At 33.7% G+C, this 14,909-nt stretch overlaps 1 long non-coding RNA gene and 1 pseudogene across 1 annotated transcript in view; both read right to left on the bottom strand.

The window, feature by feature from the left end:
* Positions 1 to 299: 299 nt before the first annotated feature.
* Positions 300 to 418, bottom strand: LOC112483436 (annotated as a pseudogene).
* A 12,733-nt stretch (positions 419 to 13,151) lies between these two features.
* Positions 13,152 to 14,909, bottom strand: part of LOC112483340 — a 42,143-nt gene continuing 40,385 nt past the window's right edge. Inside the window, exon 3 of the long non-coding RNA XR_003047615.1 lies at positions 13,152 to 13,663. This is a non-coding gene — a long non-coding RNA (uncharacterized LOC112483340). The remainder of the gene's footprint in view (positions 13,664 to 14,909) is intronic.

The following is a 14,909-nucleotide window of genomic DNA, read 5'->3' as shown; positions in this document are numbered from 1 at the left end:
TATTTGGCATTGGAGTACTGAACTACCATGTAATAAAGTCTATCATAAAAATTCCTTATAAAAATGGGGAGAAAGATAACTTTATTTATATTATTTTATTTTATTTTATATTTGAATTCAGCATAGTAACAACATATATTTCTTCACAATACCTATTAGTCAGTTTCTCAAGTTTTAAGTTGAATATTTGGCATTGGAGTACTGAACTACCATGTAATAAAGTCTATCATAAAAATTCCTTATAAAAATGGGGAGAAAGAGAACTTTATTTATATTATTTTATTTTATTTTATTTTTTATGCCTACAGCACCTAGTCTTTCTAGGTGGTCTCCCATTCAAGTACTATCCGAGTCTGACCCTGCTTAGCTTCCGAGATCAGAGGAGATTGCGCGTGTTCAGAGTGGCATGGCTGTAGACGAGAAAGAGAACTTTAAAAAACATTTATTTATATTATAACAGAAAAGAAAACTATTTAAAAGTGACTACTAACAAAAATGTTCTAATGTTAAAAAGTGTTTTGAAACATTTTGGTACATTTTAATATTTCAGTAGAGTTAGGGGAGACATCTTTCAAGGAATAAGCACATTCATTTCAGATTTTCCTCCAACAGACAGAGTTGCTGCTTTGCTCTCTTGTTCTTTAAAAATCGAAGAGAACAACACATGTTTGTTTCTTATAATCTCAGTTGATCCAAATCCATAAACATTCGGTCTACGGAATTCAGAACTGTGCTGTGTGCTTTGCTCGAGTTGGACTGCAGTGAGCTTTTCCAGAACAAATAAGATCTTTTATCTCCTCTCTTTCCTGGATCTGAAGGTACTGTTATGATTTCTTGGGTCATTCTTGTCTCTTGTTGGCCTGGGACACTCTACATATAATTTTAGCAATTCTGTTAACTACAGTGCTTTACGACAGCATGGACTTAATTTAGATTTGGCATTCTTTCATTCAATAATTTGTCAACTTTTACAATTTGAAGACATAATAATGAGAAAGACACTCTCTGACCTCTGTATGTTTGCACACTACCAGGCAAAAATTTAATGAATGATTTTAATTAAATAATTTTCAAGAAAATTCATAAGATGGTCATAAACAAAGAAGTACAAGGAATCATAGGGAAACCATTATGCTCAAGGGAATTAAGAGTTAACGTTTCTCTAGATATTATGTTGAATTGGATTGTCTATTTGAAATTTTAAATTTAGATATGATAGGCAAGGTATTTCCGGAAATACATAGCTGTGAAGAGTTTATTTATTGATTGAGATTAGATAGTTCCCATATCTAAATGTCCTTCCATGAATTCATGTGAGAGTACCACAAAGAGATTGCTACATAGAGCATCCTATTTCTTTATTTTTAGCTTTAATAATCACAAGTCAGCCAATAATCAAGTACAAAGATATAAGCAACTGAAAAACCCTGTAGGATAGAACCAGGCTACGATAAAGCATAACTCTGAATGAGCAAGATGACTTTGGATATGCCTTTATTCTATTCACCCGAAGCTCAATTCTGAGAAGATTCTTTGGAGCAGGACTGGCCAAGTAGTGCAGCACCTGCCTTTTCATTCATGCGGATCCACAAACCAAAAACAATGCTTGGAGCTGTTCTCAGAACAGTCCCAGGGTTTGCTGAGATTTCAGTATAAATATTCCAAGACAGTTAGATTCTCTAGTAAATGTAGGTATAATACGATTTTTGTCTATAAGATGTGATTTATGAAACATACAAACCTTTCTACCTCAGATTGTCCTTTGCTCACCAACTCTCTTATGCCTGAAATTAGGTACCTAAAGAAATAACTCTTTAATTTAGAGAAATTCATTATAGGTTGACAAACATATATCTCAAAACTGATGTCCTAGTAAGTCTTATTAATCATTTACACCTCAGTGTAATTTGGTATAATCGGTTATTTTACTGAGATAAGTATTAAATGAGAAAGAAAACAGGGAAGAAATAATATTTGTTAGGACTAGGCAATTACATACATTATTTCATGTAATCCAACAACCTAGTGAAATATACAAGTGTTCTGTAAATACTGAATAAATCAATACTGAATAAACCGATACTAAATGAAATTTTAAAGGTCAACTTTACCCCTACTGTGAGTTTGGGGAAATTATTTATTTCTTTTGAACAGACAAGTATAATCTATAAAAAGAAAATGTTAATACTAATTACAATTCTTCAATACTATAAGGCTACTATAAAATACAAGTGCAATAATAAAAATTAAAGTACTTTTAAATTGTTGACTATCATACATATTCAAGGTAATTTTACATTAAGTCCCTAAACCCTACACCATAGATTGTTAATCTAGCTAAACAAATTAACAATTTCCTTAATTTTGGAAACTATACTTGTGTAATGAAAAAATTCAGTATTCCTAGAGCAAGTTGAATATTTTCTAAGTGCTAGAAAAAATAGAATGTGATACAACTTTGCTTCTCATACTGTGGTCTAGTGACCAATGATGGTCCCTAGTGTTTTATCAAACCATAAATTGTTTGACAGTTTTGGAGAAAAAAGAACTTAAGTAACTTTACCATATCCATTGTACAAATGTAAAATACATAACTATCTATGAGCATTACCAAGAAGTCTTACTGTGCTCATAATAATTGTCATTATAAAAAGTTGCCCGTGTCCCACCAAGATTGTCTTGATCAGTTAGCCTTAATGTGATAGATGAAAGGTGATCACAAATTCTTTGTCACTTTTCTCATTGAGAAGTGGATTCTTACTCACTTCCCCTTGAAACAGGACCGGCTTGGGTGAATATTTTGACTAACAGAATATGACAGAAGTGACATTCAGTCAGTTTCTGAGTCCAGGCCTTAAGAGGCCATCAGTTTCCACTTTCTGTCCCTTAAGAACACTCTCTGGGAATCTTGAGACGCCTACCATGTAAGAACTCTGGTTTCCATGAGACTGTCATTTAGGAGAAGCCACTTGTAAATACTCTGATAAATAGTCCCAGATGAGCCCAGCCTTTCAGCCACTCCTGAAAAGGCTCCAGATATGAGAATAAAGTTGTCTTGACCTTCCAAACCATGCCATCTGCCAGCTGAATACTGACGACTTCTGTCAAAACTACATGGAAATCGAAAGTTATCTGGCTCTTCTTTGTTCCTGACCCATGAAATAGTGACATATGATTGAGAGGTCATTTTCGAAATATTGGGGGTAGTTTGTAATACAATAATAGATAATCAGAATACTCAGCTCACAGTCAGTAACATTTCATTTATCTCAACCATAATTCCATAAAATTGAGTGTTATGTGTATTTGCTAAAGTTCTCTTTTTTGCTACTTTTGTTTTCCTTATATTCTCATTCATACAAAAAAATCAATGATTATTGAAAAAAGTAGTAAAATGATAATTTTGATGAAAATATTACATCTTCAAAAATATCATTAATATAAATATTGAAGAAAATTTCAGTACAAACATGGAATGTAATTTTTTTATGTACTAAGACAAATGAGTCTGGGTTTGTAATATGTAACTCCCAAAAGAGGTGAAATTGAAAGTATAAATACAAATACTTAAGAATTCAGACTGGTTTATTTGCTGTTAAGAAATTTTGTCAAATGGAAGTCTAAAATTTATTGAGTCTTTCATGTCATTTTTAAACGAAGTACTTCTTATGTAATCCAAATGACTTTTTCTTTAACAAGGGCAAAACAATGCTTTTAAATAAAAATTGGTGCCATTGAGGCATCATGCAAAGTTGCACTTTTCCTAACAAAAGTGAGATTTAACTCACTTCGAAACAGAGAAGTTTGTAAAATCAGCTAAAAGTTACTAACAAACATTATGCTCTGACCCTTATCCAAGAGACATTAATGAATATTACATAACAGCAATGCCATATGGTGTAGAAATCCAATTATCAACATATATCTTTCTCCCAATAGAGTAGAAATGTGGCCTTGTATTTGGGTAAAATCTCTAAAGTCAAAAGATGAATCAGCTGCACGTTTTGAAAGATACATATATAAGAGAGATATGTTCAGCAACTTAATATTCATTTTCTCATTGAAAGCATAACATGTAGAGGATAATATTTTAGGTTTACTTTATGATTATTTTCTAAATCATGATGTAGACTACTACAGGCCCATCATGCTCAGCATGATTGTAGGTTGTGTACCCATTCTGTGTGTGGTCAGGAAGATATTGCTATAAGAATATAAACATTGCTGTAGTCACAAAAATATGTGGTGGTCAATGATATACTTTCCAATGTATTTTTAGTGTTGACACAAACACTGACCATTGAGAATAGGATCAATTCTTAGTTGTTGAGAGTTGATGCTTTTGTCATGTATGAAGAAGCATATTACAGTTTTGCCATACTGACCATCTAGGAAATGGTGATTACACATATATTAAAAATTAAGAGGGGGTTCAAAATATCTATTAAGTCTGAATGTCCAATAAATAATATTTTTATTATTTCAGGTGGTTTAGTCAAGTGGCAATATATTTAGATCTTGAATTATCTGAATATATCATTCACAGGCACAATAATGCAAATTTTTTAACTTTGAGGCAACATGTAGAGATTTAAGATTGATTCATTGTGCGAATTCCAGAGAATTGAGACTTTCGCCAAAATTGATGATTTTATTTAGTCATTACAAAAAGAAATTATATTAGTGATATAGTAGAGATCTCTTTTCAGTTTCCTCTCAGCTTGAAACATTCGAAATTCTATCTTTTGGATATAAACGCTTGTGGTTTTACTATCTGATAGAGCACTAAAAATGGACTTAATGGAGGAGAAACTACTTTGAAATTTCAGGCCCTTTTAAAGCCAAATATTCAGAAATATCTATCAGAAACACCAAAAACTTATTTCCATTCCAAAGTCCTATAATTATGGGTCTTTTAAATTTAATATAGAGTAGACAAAGAAACTAGATTTAACATTGGACCATAAGCATCACTTATTGAGCCAGTTATATTACAGATCCTTTGGTAAAAGTTTGTAAACAGTATTATCCTTTGAGTGAAACAAACATTTTACTAAATTGAAATACTGAGTTTTTTAATTAAAAATAAGTCCACTTACATTTGGGAAAAGGATACAGGAAGGGAGAGCAAATCCGTGGTTGCCACGGATTAAGAGCTGGAGGAGGCTCTGCATAGAGGGGGTACAGAACGAGCTGGGGGGCCGGAAAAGCTCCGCATCCTGTCTGTGGCAGTTACATAAGTCCCCGCATGCATAAAGCTCAGAACTCTATGGCAAAAAAAGGTGAATTTAACTGCCTGTAAATTAAAAAAGAAAGAAAATGAGTCTATTTTAAAGTGATACAGATTAGGTGTTCATATTTGCACTAAACTCTCATTAATTTGTCTGAAACATTGAAAAATGCTTTTCTTTTTTCTACAACTGATTTTTAAAAATGAATCAACCTTTCTTTATTCAGACTATTGCAAAGTCCTGGAGTTAGATGGAGGGAGATGAGAAAAGATATTAGAAATAAAAACAGAAGAGGAGTCATGAAACACACGAACTATTTGAACTACATGCCTGCACTGCTAATATTAAACAGAGCAGATTCTTTTCAGCACCCACGCATTAGCAGTAAAGTAACGTGTCTGGATTTAAATAGTACCATTTTCACAGAAAGAGACCAAGAAGCAGTAGATAATGTATTCCGTTGTTTATACACGTCTTTACGTAAAAGTTGCCTGATATTTCTTTCTGGAATTACATTCTGTCTTGTATTCACTATTTAAATGTATTTGCCTCTTTAGATAAAAACCAAAGAATAAGTGATTAAAGTCCCTTTTGTTTCTTCTTTCTTTCTCAATATTCGTCTCATAAAAGGATATTTATTTTTAAAAAATGCTTCGGGAACTAAAGCAATTGGTCAGGCTTTGAATTACTTCTCTCACAACTGAATTTAAAACATCTGTTCCAAGCAGTAAGGAAGGAGCTGTTGTGAGACCAGAGGATTAAGAATTATAAGGCCTCGATTCTATACCCAGTTCTGTCATTTATGGGATGACTTTGGATGACAATGGTTATGATAATGACCATGATGCTGATAATATTCTTTGTCCCAGATCCAAGGAAGTTGAGATTGGGTTTGAAGATATTGTACCCTATATCAAGGGCTCTGCTCAGTTTAATGCATAAGGATTATTAAGCATCAAAAAAATACAGATTCTGAAAAAGGACGGTGATGATGGTTACACAACATTGTCAATATACTGAGGCTACTGAATTGTCCACTTAAAAATGGTTAAAGTACTACATTTTATGTTATGTATATTTTACTACAATCAAATAAATAAATACATGAGTACAGCATAAGCAAAGTATACACGTAAAGAAGTCTTTCTCCCAGGCTTTAGGAGAATTTATATTTTTTATAAGAACTTATTCAGGGTGAACCCTCCATCAGCACTCTGGTTGGCATTAGGAATCTACCACACCTAAGAAGCCCTCCAAAAAGCATCTTGATTTTTATCCTCCTCTCTGTAGAAGAGCCATACCAATGCCCAGACACAGTTCTACCAGGTAAGACAATAAATTTGCCACTAAGTTCTCTATGTCCCCCAGGCCTCATGTCCTGGTAATAGTGCCTGAAATTTCTTAATGTGCCAATCTCGTGCAATCTCTTTTTCCATATCTTTGCTGCACATTAAGAAACCTCATTCTGCTTGTGTCTACGTTGCATGACCTAGGAATTTTTTTTTTTTTAATGTAAGTTTGTTCATAGTAAGGCATGATTGATACCTACAATAAAATGAAACAACCATAACAGAATTAGTTCCCTTTCCTTCTAGATATTTTCTTCCATGTAAATGGAAGTTCATTATGACACTCAAAGTCCTTCATTGTCTCTTCACTTACTCTTTTCTAAGTAACTTAATCAGATGGTTGTGTTTGGAAAGATAAATGAGGCATGCATAGCCTAGTCTTTTCCTCATTCCTTCCTCTTAGAAGCAGCCATGCTCTCACAGATTCTACATTGTCTTCTGTTCTTCCATATTATGCAATTTACAAGGACCTGCCCCAATGTGGGAAGATGCCTGAGAATGGGTAAATCTGTTTAGTTTTATTTTTTATATTATGAAGCACAGTTGACTACATATATGAGCAACATTCTCTAATACCTGATTTTTCAGTAAATAAAGGTGAGATTTTGTCTTCTGCCCAAGTTCGTTTTCCTCACTCCATTTGTTTTATTTCCCAGATAGTTTAGAACTGAGGTAGACAAGAAGGACGCTATTTATTGAACCAACCAAAACACTCCAATATCTGCTGCATGAATTGCTGGATTTAGGAAAGAGATCGTGAATGAAATGTAGAAGACTCAAACATATGAGAAGTGACTGAGGCTTTTTATGCAACTGAGCTTTGGAGATTCTTCATTAAAACACATTGAGTATTCAGTAGGTGATGTGTAGGACTTGCTCTTCTTGAACAAAGGTTCACAGACTGCAGCAAAAGCACAGGCCTCAGTAAGAGCAATGGTATTATCAAAGGTTTTTTCCATACTGGAGAGAGAGCAAGCCTCAGTAAAAGGTTGAGACTCAGTAAAGACAGAGGAGTGTAGACCTCAGCCAAAATTCAGACAATAGGCCTTAGGAGAATTACCCAAACACCAGCTGGCCCTGACTATATGAGCAAAGATCTAGTCATTTACATGTACAGGCAGCTTGAGTGCAGTCTGCATCCTCTTGGCCTCACAAGGTTTTGTGGGAAATGTGATCTCCACTTGTCTGTCATTCACAGTGGCTTTGATAGGCAGGCTCAGACATACAAGTTTTCAATGAGATAGAAAGGAAGAAGGAAGAACAATTTTTGCTGCTTTTAAATTGTAAATCAACCAGCTTCTACAGAGCTCTAGTGAGGTTCCAGCTGTTAATGCCAACTGGAGTGTCTATGGGTGAAATGACAAGGTTTTTGTTTTGTTTTCTTTTCAAATAAGCAACAGCAGCAACAGCAGCAACAGAAGTAGAGAGTCAGGATTGATGAAATTAGATTGGGAAAAAATACTTATAATTGTCGAAGCAAGGAGATTGATGGATAAAAGTTAATTTTATGATTTTCTCAACTTTTATGTATTTTAATGTCAGGCCTAGGTAGATGGTACTAGGTCTTACGTCTCAAGTTGCTTTTAGCATTTAGGGCAAAGAGAATATTGTGAACAGTACACTTGGATTCCAATGGCTTATCCACATTGTCTGAAGTGTAATGTCTATAGGTTAAGTACATGTGACAAAGTGAGAAAATGACCATTTACAAGCAATATTTAAATCTGTCATTAGACAGAGTCCATTGTCAGTATGTCACTGGGATGACAAAACAGTGATGCTCAGAGGAGAAATTAAAATTAGAATATGCTGAATGGAAAAAGGAAGAAACACAAAATACTGTGTTTTCTCTGCTGGGCTCTATCGGTCAATTCAACTGGACAAAATTTGGTAATATTAAATAAAATATTCATTCATTCATTCATTCCCAGGGAATAGAGACATAATCCCTTCAGTGAGTTGGAAGAAGAACTTGGGCATGAGTAGCTGTAAAGTTCTTAGGGCTATTCTCTCCTGTCAGATACACAAGAGGGTTACATTTCTCCATGCAAATGAAGTTAGGCCAATGATTCTTTCCCCTGCCATAAGGACTAGATAGGGTCTGCTCCAGTTGCCTGAATCATTAAATAGAATGGACTAGAGCACAGACCCCCAAACAAGCCTTGATGGACAGATAGCATGAGTCCTTGTGATTGGAAAGATTTGCTACTATGTGATAATGTAACCTATCTTAATTGATGCAAACCTGAAAATATTGTGATCCATGTTATTCAATGGCATATTTGTTGAAAAGCATCACCTACAATAACTCAAAAGGTAGATAGGTATCCAATTAGCTTATAGTTCTTAATGAGGAGATTAGAAAAAAGAACATTAATACTACATGTTGCTTACTGTTTATTGCATTTGAAAAGATACTACAATGTCAGAATGGACTAACTAGTTTGCAAGAAAGAATGAAAATAGAGAAGGAACTTATAGAATAACAAGAGTACTTCTTTCTTCAATAGGCAAAATATAAGTCTGAGAATCTCCTTGAATGACAAAGCTGAAAGGCTAATAAAACTCAGCCTTGCTAGTAAAAATAAAATCAAGACTTTTAGCCATCAGTGTTAAAACCTGAAAAAAAATAGGTTAATGTAGTACCCAGTTAGAAAATATGTCTCAGGGAATAAAGGTTAATGGTGTGGTTCTCACCATTGAGTTTAATAAGCTCAAAGTACTTAAAGCTCAAAGAAAGAGGCATGCTTTGAAAAAAAAAAAGCCTTCAGTCTTGGGTATTAGACATGAATCTTATTAGAATAATTAGAAAATAGGTGATTTTCTGGAGAATTATACTGTCTGGTAAACTATGAAACAATACTAAAAGTAGTTTCTGACTCTTCGAGACTTAGAAAAAAATATTTTTGGAATCCTAGCTTTCTATGAGCAGGAAGCAAGCTGAAGCAGCTGCTCTGCATCCCAAGAGGGCTTGTTCTCCAATGTCCTCTTCAGATGTTGTCAAAGAGGATGAAAAACAAAGAGGATCTCTCCAGAAGGCAGCACCAAGTGTCATAGAAATGGGATTATGGTGTCTTTTCCATGGATCAAAGTTGAGGTATAGTCCAGGAATATTATCTTTGTCAGGGAAAGGGGTTCATCTGACATCTGCCCAGTGGGATTTAGAATTGCTATGAGCTAGTGATAGCAGGATGTCTCTATCCTCCATTCTACCCCTTTCTGAGGGGGAATGTTAAGGTTGTCCTATTTATGGCCTACAATTTTATATTGTATATGGGGGTGAGGACATGGAAAAATAACTTATCTTTGTACTTCATAGTTGTCTGGATCAAGCAGAGTCATATCTAGGCCTGATATATAGGCTTTTCACATTATCCTTTAACTTGATTCTTTGACTATAAGGACTTTGGGGTTGCCTTCCTTGGGAAATAGGTGAGTTTATTTGTGTATAAAAAGAGTGAACCAAATATTTAAAGACAAGGAGAGAAAACTTTGAGAGTTTGTAGGGCGATTCACAAATATGCTTTTTTTTTCCTATTTCTTCATATAGCAGGATCAAACTTCTCTGCCTGCTTAAGTTTAAGCTTGACCATATGGCTTGTTCTTCTCAATATAGTGTGATAAAAACTGATGTGTTATTTTTTGTAAGGAATTTAACAGCTAGGGTGTGTTTCACCAAGCTCCCTTCACCATTATCATAGTCATACACAGTGTTCCAGATATTAGTTACTCTATTGGCTTGAGTCCTAAAGTGAAATGCATGTGAGGCATATCCCTAAGGCTGACCATACTTGAAAATGTCATGTGGGCCAGAAATAAACCTAGCTTAGTCTGGATGATATAATCACCTGGTCATTTCTCTTCCCTACTTCTTGGGAGCAATCCTGCCCATAGAGTGTATGTGTTTACTTCTGTTCTTGCATACCATAAGTCTTATAGGTTCAGTGATGTCTTGGGAGATATATATCAAAAAGCTCACTTGTCTACAGATGTAAGTTAAATCTTTCAGTTTTGCCTTTTATAAGTAATAAAAGTGATTCTGGCCTTTATCAGTGAATTCTCTGTCTTATTTTTTATTGTTTCAAAATTCAGTTATAGAAGAGAAGAGTTGAATTGGGACACATCAAATGTAATGTTTTCTAAGCAATATTTTCCAGGCACTAGTCTAAGTGCTTTATGTATAGTATCTAACTTAATCTTCATAACTACCTTATGAGAGAGATTTTGTTATTGCTCTCATACCTTTACAAGTCTTATAGTCTTAATATTAATAATCCTTACAGAAGAGAGAGAGGTGAAACAGAGAAGTTAATTATCTTGTCTGACAAATTTGATTCATTTCTTTTAGTTCATGATTACCCATTTTATTAAATATGAGGAAATGCCATCAAAAGTGAAAAAATATTCTTTTTATTTGTACATCATTATGGGACTTTTTAATTTGATTTTTAAAATTCAGCATTGTGCTTTCAGGAGAGAAGGATTTAGGCTCCTTAAGAATAAGTAATCATTGTTCCCTGAATAAATAATTCACTAAAAATAAAAAAATTCCAAGCAAGTAAAGGAATCAGAACTTATTTTAAATATGTACTTATTAAGAGCCCATCAGAACAGAAAAATGAGAAACTCTATAATGGTTCATTTGTTTATTATTAGCAGTATATGGTGAAAATTCAATTTCACATTATATATAATATGTTGAGTCATTAGACACAGTATACTCTATAAAAATCTTTGAATTGCCTTGTTGATATGCATAGATAGATGATAGAGATTGAGATAGAGATAGATAGAGATAGAGATAGAGATAGGTTGAGATAGAGATAGCTACTGCACAATAAAATATTTTTTAAATGCACATAAATCTGGGGCTGAACTTTTCAGCACCGTAGGCACTGACACTGACTTCCCTAGGTGTCCATACAATCTTGGTTTATGCCTGTTGCCCTTGCACTACCAAAGGTATCCTGGTATGAGGAATAATTTAGTGATCACTCAACTACATACCATCTCTAGATTTGCATGCATAGAGTTCATGTGTTTTGGTATTCGAAATAATGTACTACAGGAACATAAGAGATAATACTTATCAGCTAAGAAAGAGTTTTAAGTCACAATATATATATATTTTTTTAATCAAGAAAAAAATTTAAATGTGCCATATAGGTGTCGTTCTTGTAGCAAAAATATAAAAAAATATTAGAATTGGCTTTGTGTAGCTTTCACGGCTGATGTTATAATGTATTTAATTAACTAGAATGTTGATAAAGGGTTTGTGTGTTGTGGATGGAGTAAGGGGTTATTTATTCCTGCTCACCTCTGTATTTTTGGTAATAAAAAGAAAAGCTTATTTACTTTCTCTCTCAAAGCAATCTCCAATCTAGTTTGGATATATATAGTTTATTAAGAATTTTATGAGCACTTAAGCCCTCAACCATGTATTATCACAGTTTCATATAAAAGAAGTTTAGCCACCAGTCTCTTCTCCAAACATGTTCATTTGCAACCTTATTTGTAACCTTATTTTTCAGTCTAAATTTACCTTGTATTGGTCTGGAGCCAGAATTCTGACAGGTAGTGTCAAGAAACTAATGAAGTTAGTGCTTCAGCTGCACTCGCTCCTCAGGCTATAACCCCATTAAGTTATCTTAGATGAACGGAGAGTCTCCAACATAAAAGGATTATGCAAAGAAATACAATCAACTAGGAAGAGAGAAGCTCACTATATTGTAAGAGTTCTCGATGTTAGAAATTTTCATTGTTTATACAATTTTGTCCTAGAGATTTCTAAATAATAAATCTTTAAGTATCTTTTTATTGTTAATCAGAAAAATATCCCTTGATCTTGACCCTTTTTTAATCAACATTTGCTTGATGAATCAGACATGAAGATAGACCAAATGATTTTCTAATAGACTGTTATATATTTCACATATTCTCATTAGCAGTCATGTAAATCTTTTAAAGGTCAAGAGGTCTCATGTATTTCCACTCTAAAATTTTATGTGGTATATATTAGTAATTTAATCTTCCAAGAATAAAGCCATAAATATTAAAAGATCTCACCATTAATAAGCATATTCAAGAAAATTTTTTTCTGATATTTCGGAAACAACTCATCTCAGTATATTTACATTTCTATTTCAGGTTATATCCAGTATTTAAGGTCATACAGATTAGCGATCTGAGGTTAAGTAAAGAAATATGTCACTAGTCAAGCCATTAGTAATCTCTCATATTTACATGGTAGAGCTTAATTTTTCCAAGGATCTTTTATATACATTAATTCAAGTCTTGATATAATAACCTGAGCTAGGTACTGCTGTCTTCACTTTTCATATGAGAATGTTCAGACCTCAAATCGTTGTCCAAATCACATAGCTGTGAAATGACAGAGCTCAAATTCAAAATCAAATCTTTTGCTTCTAAGTCCAATGTTCTTTTCAGAAGAGCAATGTTCTGGTTTAGTTGCGATTAGAAAACTCAGTGTGTGTTTGTGTTTGTTTAATTTTAACCAGAGGCCTGATGTTTTCTCTACACTCACAGGAGAGACTAGAATAACCACCAAAAATTAATTTAAAAGTAATTTATTCATAGTTCATATGGATTGATTGCTAGGATACCTTGAAATCAATGTACTTTTACCACATAAAACAGAGGAGATTCCATGTTAAAATAAAAAATAATAATCATTGATCAATACGATATTTCCATTCTTGAGTACAGGTCACAGAATGGGCACTGTTGTACTCAAGCACCATAGTGTAAGCAACCGATAGAGTCTTCCACACTCGTACTCTCTTGTTCATTGCTAGCATCCTAAATTCTTTGCCTTGACCTACTGTCAATAAAACTTTCTGATTTGTTTCTCTTCCTGGCTTGATTCTTGTCTGCTCTGTCCTCCTTATTGTTGGTACTGTTCTATAGTTTTACATTCTGGCTTTGTTTCTCAGCTTTTGCTCTCTCTTTTTCTTTTCTTTTCTTTTTTTTTTTTTTTTAACTCTTTGATGACATTCTTTCTGGATGCTCTGGGTAAAAATTCTTGGTGTCAGATCCAGCATGTCTTCAAATGTCACTTCAGGTCTAAGAAAGGAACCAGAAAAATGGGAAATATCAAATTCAGTAGCTTTACCTTTTGCAAATAAAGAAATATTGGTCACAGTGACCTGTTTTAACCTTCACTTAAAAGTGAGAGGAAATTTCAGAAGCCTAATTCAGTATATATTAAATACAATATTCATCTCTGGCTTTGTGACAGAGTAGTAGCTATCCAGCTGTTGCATTCCATTTTATAAATGGCTGTCTTTGCAGCAGTGGATGGATTCCCACTTTCTGTATATATATTACTTTAAGATTGAGATGAAAATGCTCTGTGCGAATGTAAGTTATTAACAACCATTTGCAGGATTAAGGACTTTCCCAATATAGGCTGATGCCAGATACGTTAATAGTGCTGAAGAAGCCATTACAGTTTATGGTGTCAGTAATCTGATGAGAGAATATAATAGGGACATCATTTCTGTGATCCAGCAAAATGCCATTTATACCTTCAATGTGATGGAATAAAAGACATTAAACATATGGTGTATTTTAGGGAGCAAGGAATGGTAGAAGAATGTTAGATGACCTTGTGGATTGAGTCTCATTGTTTAAAGCTAAAATGGTAAATAGATTCACATATTTATGAGCTCTTTCAAAATATCTGGGAAACTGCCTAGATAATTAAAATAAAATAGTCATAAACCATAGTATGGTAGAAACAAGCCACAGCATTAATAATCACAAAACAGAATTTCTTCAAATGCTTGAGCTAACTATTTTTTGTTGTTTCGAGTCATACTGTAAAAAAAATTTTACTCCTCTAATTCACAGTTGCAGAAGATTTCATATACAAACAACTTTTTCCATAATGTAAGTTTCAAATTAATTTATATATGAGTTTAAAGTATGTTTATTGAACACCATTTACATACTTACCTTTCCACGCATCTATTCATTCGTTGAACAGAATTCATGAAGGTAGGGCTGATGGGAGACAGTTCACTGTCTACCTACTTCAATTGTGTTTATTTTCCCTCCTTTCTTCCCATCAGCTTTCTTTTTACTGCTGTGAATATTTTGCTGATTTCACTTTTGTAAATCATTTTTGCATTTCTCTTGATCTGTTTGAGCTTTATCTCAGTAGACACCAGAGGAGAGTCAAATCTTAGTGTAAATAAGTAACAATTTAAAAGAAAAATAAAGAAAAATAAGAAATTTGGCACGGGTGGGGGAGAGAAATCCCTCCCATAGCTACATATTTCTTTTACTTCATTTATATTTGTTTCAG

The sequence above is a fragment of the Pteropus alecto genome, unplaced genomic scaffold (genome assembly GCF_000325575.1).
Source record: "Pteropus alecto unplaced genomic scaffold, ASM32557v1 scaffold24, whole genome shotgun sequence".
Lineage (NCBI taxonomy): Eukaryota > Metazoa > Chordata > Mammalia > Chiroptera > Pteropodidae > Pteropus > Pteropus alecto.
This window is presented reverse-complemented; position numbering and strand designations above follow the sequence as displayed.